Genomic DNA, 10,000 nt, shown 5'->3' with positions numbered 1-10,000 from the left:
GGAGTGGATGCATCCTTCTGATGTTGTAGGAGCGTTCTGTCGCTGTGATGTTCGCCACACAGCATAAGTGGTTGTCAAGGAACACTCCAATGTTCTTCGCTGTCAGGGAGGAGGTCACTGAGAAGTTGGAGAGGGCAGGCTTTCCCAGGGAGGAGGAGCAGCTCAGTCTTGTTAAGGTTGAGCCTGAGGTGGTGGGCTGACATCCAAGCAGAAATGTCTGCAAGACACGCAGAGACACATGTCACCACCTATGAGTCAGAGGGGTGGGGGGGGGACACACGCAGAGAGAGGAGGAGGAGGGAGAGAGAGAGGAGGGAAAGAGAGACAGGAGAGGAGGGACAGAGGAGGATAAAGACAGGAGAGGAGAGGAGAGGAGGGAGAGATGAGAGGTGGATGGTGAGAAGGAGGGAGGTATAGAGAGAGAGAGGAGGGAGAGAGGAGGATAAAGAGAGAGAGAGAGAGAGAGAGAGAGATATGACAGGGTATGACAGGGATGAACCCGCTACGTGTACAAGTGACAGACAGACATTAAGCCGGGTCTTACTCACTTAGTGAACACACAGACCTGTCTATCATAAAACACACACACACACACACACTTGTGTGCGCGTGTGTGCGTGTGTGCGTGTGTGCGTGTGTGCGTGTGTACGTGTGTGCGTGTGTGCGTGTGTGTGTGTGTGTTTGTGTGTGTGTGTGTGTGTGTGTGTGTGTGTGTGCGTGCGTGTGTTTGGGTTCGGGGGTGTCAGCTGGGACTTTGAAGCCCTAATCAGGATTAAACGGTTGAAATCACTGTGACTGGCTTTAAACAGAGACAGAATGAACTAGAGAGATTGAGGAGAGAGAGGGGGGGGGGGGGAGAGAGGGGGAGATAGGGGGGGGGGGCGAGGGAGAGAGGAGGAAGAGACATGGGTGAGAGTGAGGGAAAGGGGGAGAGAATGGGGGGAGGAGTAAAAAAAAAAAAGAGGGTGATAAGGAAAGCGTGGGAGGAAGAGAGAGAGAGAGAGAGATGGAGTGAAGTGTCGAGAAGGCGAATAGAGGGTGGAAGGGGTGGGGGAGAGAGGGAGAGGGGGATGAGTAGGCAGATGGATAAAGATGAGAACAAGAGAAAATGAACGGATCAGGAAAAACAGATTTCCCTCTTCTTTTTCCGAGGGGGTTGTTTCTGTGCGATCTGAGGGAATTGTGTATCTCTCCGCGGAATATCACGGTCGGAAATCTGGGACGGGATGCAGCTTCAGCCGCCTCAGCATCAAAGGATAACGTCAAATCTCACGCCAGCTTCCCAGCTTCCGTCAACGGATGTGTTCTCCTCGCTTTATCTGCGTCCACCCCCCCCTCCCCTCTCTCTCTCTCTCTCTCTCTCTCTCTCTCCCCCATTGGGCCTACATAGTTTCTTTAACTGTGTCCCTGTGTGTCCGTGTGTGTCCCTGTGTGTGTGTGTGTGTGTGTGTGTGTGTGTGTGTGTGTGTGTGTACGTGTGTGTGTGTGTGTGTGTGTGTGAATGTCCCTTTGTGTGTGTGTATGTTTGTGTATCCATATGTGTGTCTGAGTGTGAGAGTGAGTGTGTCCGAGTGTGTGTGTATGTGTGTGTGTGCTTCTGTGGTATGTGTGTGTGTGTGTGTGTGTGTGTGTGTGTGTGTACGTGTGTGTGTGTGTGTGTGTGTGTGAATGTCCCTTTGTGTGAGTGTATGTTTGTGTATCCATATGTGTGTCTGAGTGTGAGAGTGAGTGTGTCCGAGTGTGTGTGTGTGTGTGTGTGTGTGTGTGTGTGCTCAGTGCTCACTCAGTATGCATGTAAGCTCCGTGCTGTGCTTAGTCTTTGCATATTCATGTGTGTGTGTGTGTGTGTGTGTGTGTGTGTGTGTGTCCGTCCGTCCGTGCGTGCGTGAGTGAGTCGATGAGTCAGTGTGTCGATGAATCAGTGTGTCGACTGAGCAAGATAATGGCTCCTACAGAGTACATCTGATTGGCTGATTGGCTCATATATCCATGGTGTCATACGTATGTATGAGCATCATCTGTGTGTGTGTGTGTGTGTGTGTGTGTGTGTGTGTGTGTGCGTGTGTGTGTGTGTGTATGACTGTGTCTCGATTGAAAAACATTGTTTAATGTATGAATGAGCATCATTTGCATGTCCTTTATTGTAATGCTGTTTTAGTATGAGAGAGTGCACTCTCTGATACTGTGTGTGTGTGCGTGTGTGTGTGTGTGTGTGTGTGTTCACTCAGTATGCATGTAAGCTCCGTGCTGTGCTTAGTCTTTGCATATTCATGTGTGTGTGTGTGTGTGTGTATCTGTCTGTCTGTTGTAAACTGTGTAGGTTGTGTCCATGTGGAATTTTAATTTGTGTCACAGAGACAGATAAATAGAGAGAGAGAGAGAGGCGGGTGGGAGAAGGAGAAAGCGAGGGATGGGTGAGAGAGATAGAGAGAATGGGAGAGGGAGACAGAGAGAGAATGAGGGAGAGAGAGATAGTTGGGGGGGAGGGAGAGAGATAGGGAGAGGGGGGTGTGAGAGAGAGAGAGGGAGAGATAGAGAGGGGCATGCAATAGAGAGAGAGAGAGAGTGAGGGAGAGAAAGAGAGATAGTGAGGGGGAATGGGACAGAGAGGGGGGGGGGAGAAAGAGAGAGAGAGGGTGGGGGAGAGATGGAGGCAGAGTGGGTGGGAGAGAGAGAGAGATGGAGAGAGACAGAGAGAGGGGTAGGGGAGAGAGAGAGAGGGAGAAGGAGATAGGGAGGGACAAGGACAAGGGGACCTTGGTGTGTGAGTCTGAAGTGTGATTATGTTACAGAAGCAAAACTATTCAGCCTGATTTCCCATAAACCATGTCATAATACCACAAAACAAGTTTGTCAACTACAACTCGAACTTCACAAGAGAACTACAACTCCCACTTCACAACAGAACTATGCTCCAGGGGCACTTTACCCTGTATTGTTGTCTAGTCTGATCTGTGTGTGTGTGTGTGTGTGTGTGTGTGTGTGTGTGTGTGAGTGTGTGTGTGTGTGTGTGTGTCTATGTGTGTATGTGGGTCTGTCTGTGTCTCTCTGTGTCTGTGTCTGTGTCTGTGTCTGTCTGGAGTACGCCCTTTTGAAGCCTGGGAGATCAGGCAAAACAACTGGTGGAAAGGAAAGGATGGAAAAGGAGGAGAGGATAGAAGAGGAGGAGAGGATAGAAGAGGAGGAGAGGATGGGAGAGGAAGAAAGGATGGGAGAGGAAGAAAGGATAGGAGAGGAGGAGAGGAGGAAAGGATGGGAGAGGAGGAGAGGATAGAAGAGGAGGAGAGGATGGGAGAGGAGGAGAGGATAGAAGAGGAGGAGAGGATGGAGGAGGAGGAGGAGGAGAGGATAGAAGAGGAGGAGAGGATAGAAGAGGAGGAGAGGATGGGAGAGGAGGAGAGGATGGGAGAGGAGGAAAGGATGGGAGAGGAGGAGAGGATGGAGGAGGAGGAGGAGAGGATAGAAGAGGAGGAGAGGATGGGAGAGGAGGAGAGGATAGAAGAGGAGGAGAGGATAGAAGAGGAGGAGAGGATGGGAGAGGAGGAGAGGATGGAGGAGGAGGAGGAGAGGATAGAAGAGGAGGAGAGGATGGGAGAGGAGGAGAGGATGGGAGAGGAGGAGAGGAGGGAGGAGGAGGAGGAGAGGATGGGAGAGGAGGAGAGGATGGGAGAGGAGGAGAGGATAGAAGAGGAGGAGAGGATGGGAGAGGAGGAAGGCAGTACAGCATTGGGGTAGAGGGAGGGAGAATGGGTGGAGGAGTAAAAAAAGATGGAGCTAAGGAAAGCGTGGGAGGAAGAAATACAGAGAGAGAGAGAGATGAAGAGATGAAGTGAAGTGGTGAGAAGGCGGATGGGCCTTAGGCAGTACACCCCGCTGCTGTGGAACGTCAGATACAACTGTGTGTGTGTGTGTGTGTGTGTGTGTGTGTGTGTGTATGTGTGTGTGTGTGTGTCTGCTCCGCATGCTGTCAGCATTTCAGACGTTGAGAACATAGCAGGTGTGAACACAGAACCTGCTGTCGGACAAGCCAAGTGAGCAAACACACACACACACACACAGACACACACACACACACATGCACACATGTGTGCGTACAAACACACACACACACACACACACACACACACACACACACCTAGTCTACAGGGAGGGGCTGTGAGTGGTACTAGTAATTAGTGGTTTGTACACATGCTAATTAATTTATGCATTTTAATACATGCTCGCGCACAGAAAGACTTTAGGGGACGTAATTAATCATACCACTCTGGCACTGCACACACACACACACACACACACAACACACATCCACACAAGAAAAACACACACACACACACACACACACCTTCACACCTTCACACCCACAACACACACACACACACACACACACACACACACACACGCACACACATCCACACATGAAAAAAAACACCCACACACACACACACACACACACTGCATTGTGTCCTTGGTTTTTGATGTTTCGCTAAGTGCCTCTCTCAGCGTTACCGTGCAATTACCTCTCGTCAAAATCACAGAGGGCCTCAGTCACCCACGGAAGACAACGTAAACAGACAATGTATTAACGGATCAAAAACAAGCCAGAGAAACCGGCGACGCAGCGAAAGCTTTTTCCCGGCTGTTGAGAGAGAGGGGTTAGAGGGGCCTGAGGTTTTCACTGGGAGTGGCAGTTTCAGGGATCAGCAGATAATGTTTTCTTGTCTCATTAATAGAAGGCCCCCAGCTCTGTTGGTTTTTGGCTGGGTGAGTGAGTTTGGGCCAACTGTGTGTGTGTGTGTGTGTGTGTGTGTGTGTGTGTGTTTGTGCTCTGAGGGTGATTCATCAGGTGAGGTAAACAGGAAGGAGATCAATAGAAAGGTGGAGGGAGATTACTCTGAGGTGGTGACTGGGTGGTAAATACAAAGGAAAGCTTCAGGTCTGAGTAAATGCTTAATGTCTGCAAACGCACTGATATTGACAGAAGACAGAGAAGGGCTAATTACTGTCTTCTGCTTACTCTCTTCCTCTCCTCTCCTCTCTGTCTGTCCCGCCCTTTCTACCTCTCTGTCTGTGTCTCCCCCCCCCTCTCTCTTTCTCTCACTTTCACTTCCTCCCTCCCTCCCTCTCTCTCTCTCCCTCTCTCCCTTCCTCTCTCTCTTTCTCTCTCTCCCTCCCTCTCTCTCCTTCCCTCTCTCTCCCTCTCTCCCCATCCCCCTCTCTCTCCCTCCCTCCCTCTCTCACCCTCTCCCCCCCCCCCTCTCTCTCCCTCTTTCTCTCCTTCTCCCTCTCTCCCTCTCTCTCTCTCTCTCTCTCTCTCTCTCTCTGTACTTGATTGATTCATTGCCATTCAGGTTGCATTTCCTGGTTGACAGTAGCAGAGCTCACGTCTATTGATCTCTGGTTGTTACAGAAGCTAGTGGGTGTTAGCGCAGCTAGCAAGGTTAGCACAAGTCCATAGATCTCAGGTTGTTAGTGGAGTTAGCAAAGGTCAGGGCGATTAGCAGTGATATCTATGTATTGGTGCAGAGGCGTTGTAGGGGCGGATAGGCAGACTTGCTTACAGAGATTTCGTTAACCGTGGGGGGGGGAGTGAGTGCCAGCGCTAAATCGCTACATAGTCTATGAGGCTACAATAGATACAAACATCACATCAACATTTCTTCTTTTTTTTGAGATCCAGAGGTCCGTGGCAGAAAACATTGGGGCTGATAGCCCCGGACACCCAGGCGTAACAACGCCACTGGATTGGTGTATGTGTTTGTCAGTAGCAATGCTAGGACTGGTGTTGTCTATAGATCTTTGGTTGTTACCAATGCTAGTGGGGTTAGCCAAGTCCATAGATATCTAATGGTTATAAATGCTGGTAGGGTTATCCAAGTCCATAGATTTCTAATGGTGATAAATGCTGGTAGGGTTAGCTATCTCTTCAGGCTACACCTTAACTGTCCCTCTTGAAACCTTCCCATCCCACTGTTAATTTTCTCTACTGTTTATTAACACACACAAATCTTCCTTCTTCTAGTATTATGACTGCCAATGGCCCCTGGCCCGAGCAGAGATTACTTTTCTTGCGACAAATGTATTTGTTATAAGTCGCTTTGGATAAAGGCATCTGCTACATGTCTCAAATGTAAATGTAATTGGAGGTTATAGGGGTTTAGGGACTAGGTTCAAGGGTTTCACAGGCACACACACACACACACACACACACACACATACACAGACAGACACACACACACACACACACACACACACACAGGCACATAGACACGCAGACACACACACACACACACACACACGCAAACACACACACACACACACACACATACACAGACAGAGACACACACACACACACACACAGACACACACACACACAGGCACGTAGACACACAGACACACGCACACAGGCACGTAGACACGCACCACACACACACACACACACACACACACACAGGCACACAGACACACACACACACGCACACACACACACACACACACACACAGACACGCAGACACACACACACACACACACACACACACACACACACACACATCCCACCGGTCCCTGGTAAATGTAATGGATTAGTGGGAGCAAGTGTCAATACTAGTGTTGGGGTGAGAGGAGTTAATTGGTTTATGTTTATGTTCCAGCGTCGGCTATGATTACTACATCTTTTTTAACTGTTAGGAATGCATTAAATAGATGGCAACACTGACTGTACAACTGGCTCCTTCAGCGTGATCAGAATCAGTCTGTCTGATAGGTTTATCTTTATTTAGTGTTTTTATTTTAGTCTATTATTCAGTTGTCTCTTGTCTCTTGTTGTTTTGTGGTCTGAGCTACTGTAACACATCTATCTATCTGTCTGTCTGTCTGTCTGTCTATCTATCTCTCTCTATCTCTCTATCTCTCTCTCTTTCTATCTATCTATCTATCTAAAAGTCCCTCTAATAGTGGTAAATGTTGTTTGTTTGGTTGTTTAAAGTGCTGTAAATAATACATGAGACGACATGATGGTAGGAGCTGGCTGGGCTGGGAGGCTTTCTGCTACAGGGAGTGCTATAGATGACTTGTTGTTGGAAGAGTTCGAAGCATCATGGTTATTATAGATTTCTTGACTGTGTGTGTGTGTGTGTGTGTGTGTGTGTGTGTGTGTCTCGTCTGGGAGCTTGATGGGCTGAGTGTAGAGGAGAAGGAAAGGAGAGCGAGAGGGACGTTCACTCTTTTGAACTTTTTAATGATGACCAGAGAGACGTGGAAAAAAAGCAATGTCAGAGAGATGAAGGTCTAGAGAGAGAGATGATGGAGAGAGAGGAAGGAGAGAGACAGAGAGACACACAGAGAGAGGTAGAGAGAGAGAGAGAGAGAGATGGGAGGGAGGGAGCGAGCGAGCGAGGGAGACAGAGAGAGAGGGAGGATGGAGGGAGACAGAGAGAGAGGGAGAGGAAGGTGTCTGCTGTCTGTCTGTCTCTGTCGGTCAAAATCTGTATCCAGATTTCAATAAGCCATGAAAAGTCCATACGTCCTACACTGTCACTATGGAAACATAACAGTCCATACCTCTTACACCCGGTGTAGCCAACACAGTGGTCGCCCGCAGGGCATGTTCTAAAAAATAGCACTATTTACCATGAAGATCCCTCTAAAAATGTATTTAATTGTGTTGCTGTTTTATCAATAACACTTGCATTGATGTAGATTTGAAAATGACAATATTTAATATACAATTTTCAAAACAAAGATGTTTTATGTGTTTATGAACTCTGACCGTGTCTCTGACCGTGTCATTGTCAAACCTCCATCTCACTCTTTGATGGGACAAGCAAGCGGTCGCAGCTACGGTGCGGAGCTAGGTGCGTTTTTACCCGCCCAAAAAATAAAACCATGGCAGAAAAGCGAAGTAAACTTACCATTTTCACAATGATTTTCCCTGCTAACTACCCACCTGGCAGCTACCATGCTAACTACCCACCTGGCAGCTACCATGCTAACTACCCACCTGGCAGCTACCATGCTAACTACCCACCTGGCAGCTACCATGCTAACTACCCACCTGGCAACTACCATGCTAACTACCCACCTGGCAGCTACCATGCTGACTACCCACCTGGCAGCTACCATGCTAACTACCCACCTGGCAACTACCATGCTAACTACCCACCTGGCAGTGCACTACGGGCAGAAAAAGCATGCGAGTTAAAGGCAGCTTTGGGCAAACGGCAGTCTTTTTTCACAAGGCCGGTGGAAAAGTCACAGAAAGCAACTGAAGCTTCATTTAGAGCTGCACATTTTTTTGATAAAGTGCAAGAAATCCTTTTCGGACGGGCAGGTCTTGAAAGAAGTAATGATGATCATTGCAAACACTGTGTTGAAAGACAAGAAGAATGGTCCCGATGTCATCTCCACTCTCTCTGATAGGCAAGTACGATGGGTAGGAGAATGTCGGCTGTGTCCGGGAGCTTGACAGAGGAGCTGGACCGAGACTGCAATGTCAGTCCCTAAGTGCAAGTGGTTTAGCATTAGACTTTGATCTGAAGCTTATGATGTGAGCTTACACATTGTACAAATTTGAAACAGAGCATACTAATGATGAATTTAAGAGTGTTTTGATATGTTGAATGTGAATAAATGTAAGTAATAAGACATGAGTAGCTCTCGGCCACTTACATTTTTTCAAAGTAGCTGAAAAAAAGGTTGGAGACCCCTGTCCTACATGGTCACTATGGAAACATAACAGTCCATACTTCCTACACTGTCACTATGGAAACATAACAGTCCATACTTCCTCCACCGTCACTATGGAAACATAACAGTCCATACTTCCTACACCGTCACTATGGAAACATAACAGTCCATACTTCCTACACCGTCACTATGGAAACATAACAGTCCATACTTCCTACACCGTCACTATGGAAACATAATAATAATAATAATAATAAGAAGAAGAACAATAAGAACAACAACAACAACAATAATAATAATAATAATAATATATGTAAACATAATATGCTATGTAATCATAACAGTAACATTTACACTGCTAGCAGAGAGTCAAAGCGGTTGCTAATGAATACTAAACATAAGCATACGACTGAAATATTCAGCTGACAAACTTCCTTTCAACTTGGAGGCCAAACAGCCCACAGGCAAACTTCCGTATTCCGTAACCTTGACTCTCGAAGTTTCTCCAGTTATTCCACCGACTGGAGTTGATGTTGTATGGATTTTAATTGGTGTCTAACAGCCAAGACTAATAACACTGACAGGGTGGTGGTGGTGGTGGTGGTGGAGTGTAGAAGTGATTAAGTCCCAGGCTGTGTGATGTAAAGACTACAGACTTCTTCCAAGGACTCTCCCACAGGGACGACCCCATTCACCCTCTATGTTAGACCTTCCCTTCAGAGGGGGGTTTACACTCCGGTAAGACCACTACTGCTATAGGTTTTAAGGCTCTGTTGGAGTGTTCCATGTTAGGTTGTCATTGAGGCAGGTTAGTTACACTATTGGACTGACTAGACTTCTTCCCCACCCTGTCAAAATGCACCCTTCCTTCACTCCCTCCCTCCTTCCTTCCTTCCCTCCCTCCTTCCTTCCCTCCCTCCTTCCTTCCCTCCCTCCTTCCTTCCCTCCCTCCTTCCTTCCCTCCCTCCCTCCTTCCTTCATTCCCTCCTTCCTTCCATGTGCAGGTGTGTAGTCTAGGGGGGTGCAGGTGTGTAGTCTGGGAGGGGGTGGAGGTGTGTAGTCTGGGGGGGTGCAGGTGTGTAGTCTGGGGTGGTGCAGGTGTGTAGTCTGGGAGGGGGTGCAGGTGTGTAGTCTGGGAGGGGGTGCAGGTGTGTAGTCTGGGAGGGGGTGCAGGTGTGTAGTCTGGGAGGGGGTGCAGGTGTGTAGTCTGGGAGGAGGTGCAGGTGTGTAGTCTGGGGGGGTGCAGGTGTGTAGTCTGAGGGGGTGCAGGTGTGTAGTCTGGGAGGGGGTGGAGGTGTGTAGTCTGGGAGGGGGTGC

At 48.4% G+C, this 10,000-nt stretch overlaps 1 protein-coding gene and 1 pseudogene across 2 annotated transcripts in view; one reads left to right on the top strand and one right to left on the bottom strand.

Annotated features, from left to right (window-relative positions):
- Nucleotides 1-10,000, top strand: part of LOC308169433 (pyruvate carboxylase, mitochondrial-like) — a 212,860-nt gene that overhangs the window by 123,931 nt on the left and 78,929 nt on the right. The window lies entirely within an intron of this gene.
- LOC308169756 overlaps nt 9,697-10,000 on the bottom strand; it is a 15,160-nt pseudogene continuing 14,856 nt past the window's right edge. The window contains exon 7 of the transcript in view: nt 9,697-10,000. This exon is cut by the window's right edge and continues 383 nt beyond it. The product of the transcript in view is annotated as an uncharacterized misc_RNA (transcript).

This window comes from Nansenia antarctica, assembly GCF_963989245.1.
Source record: "Nansenia antarctica genome assembly, chromosome: 13".
Taxonomy (NCBI): domain Eukaryota; kingdom Metazoa; phylum Chordata; class Actinopteri; order Argentiniformes; family Microstomatidae; genus Nansenia; species Nansenia antarctica.
The sequence above is the reverse complement of the archived record's forward strand: the minus strand, read 5'-3'. Positions and strand labels throughout refer to the sequence as shown.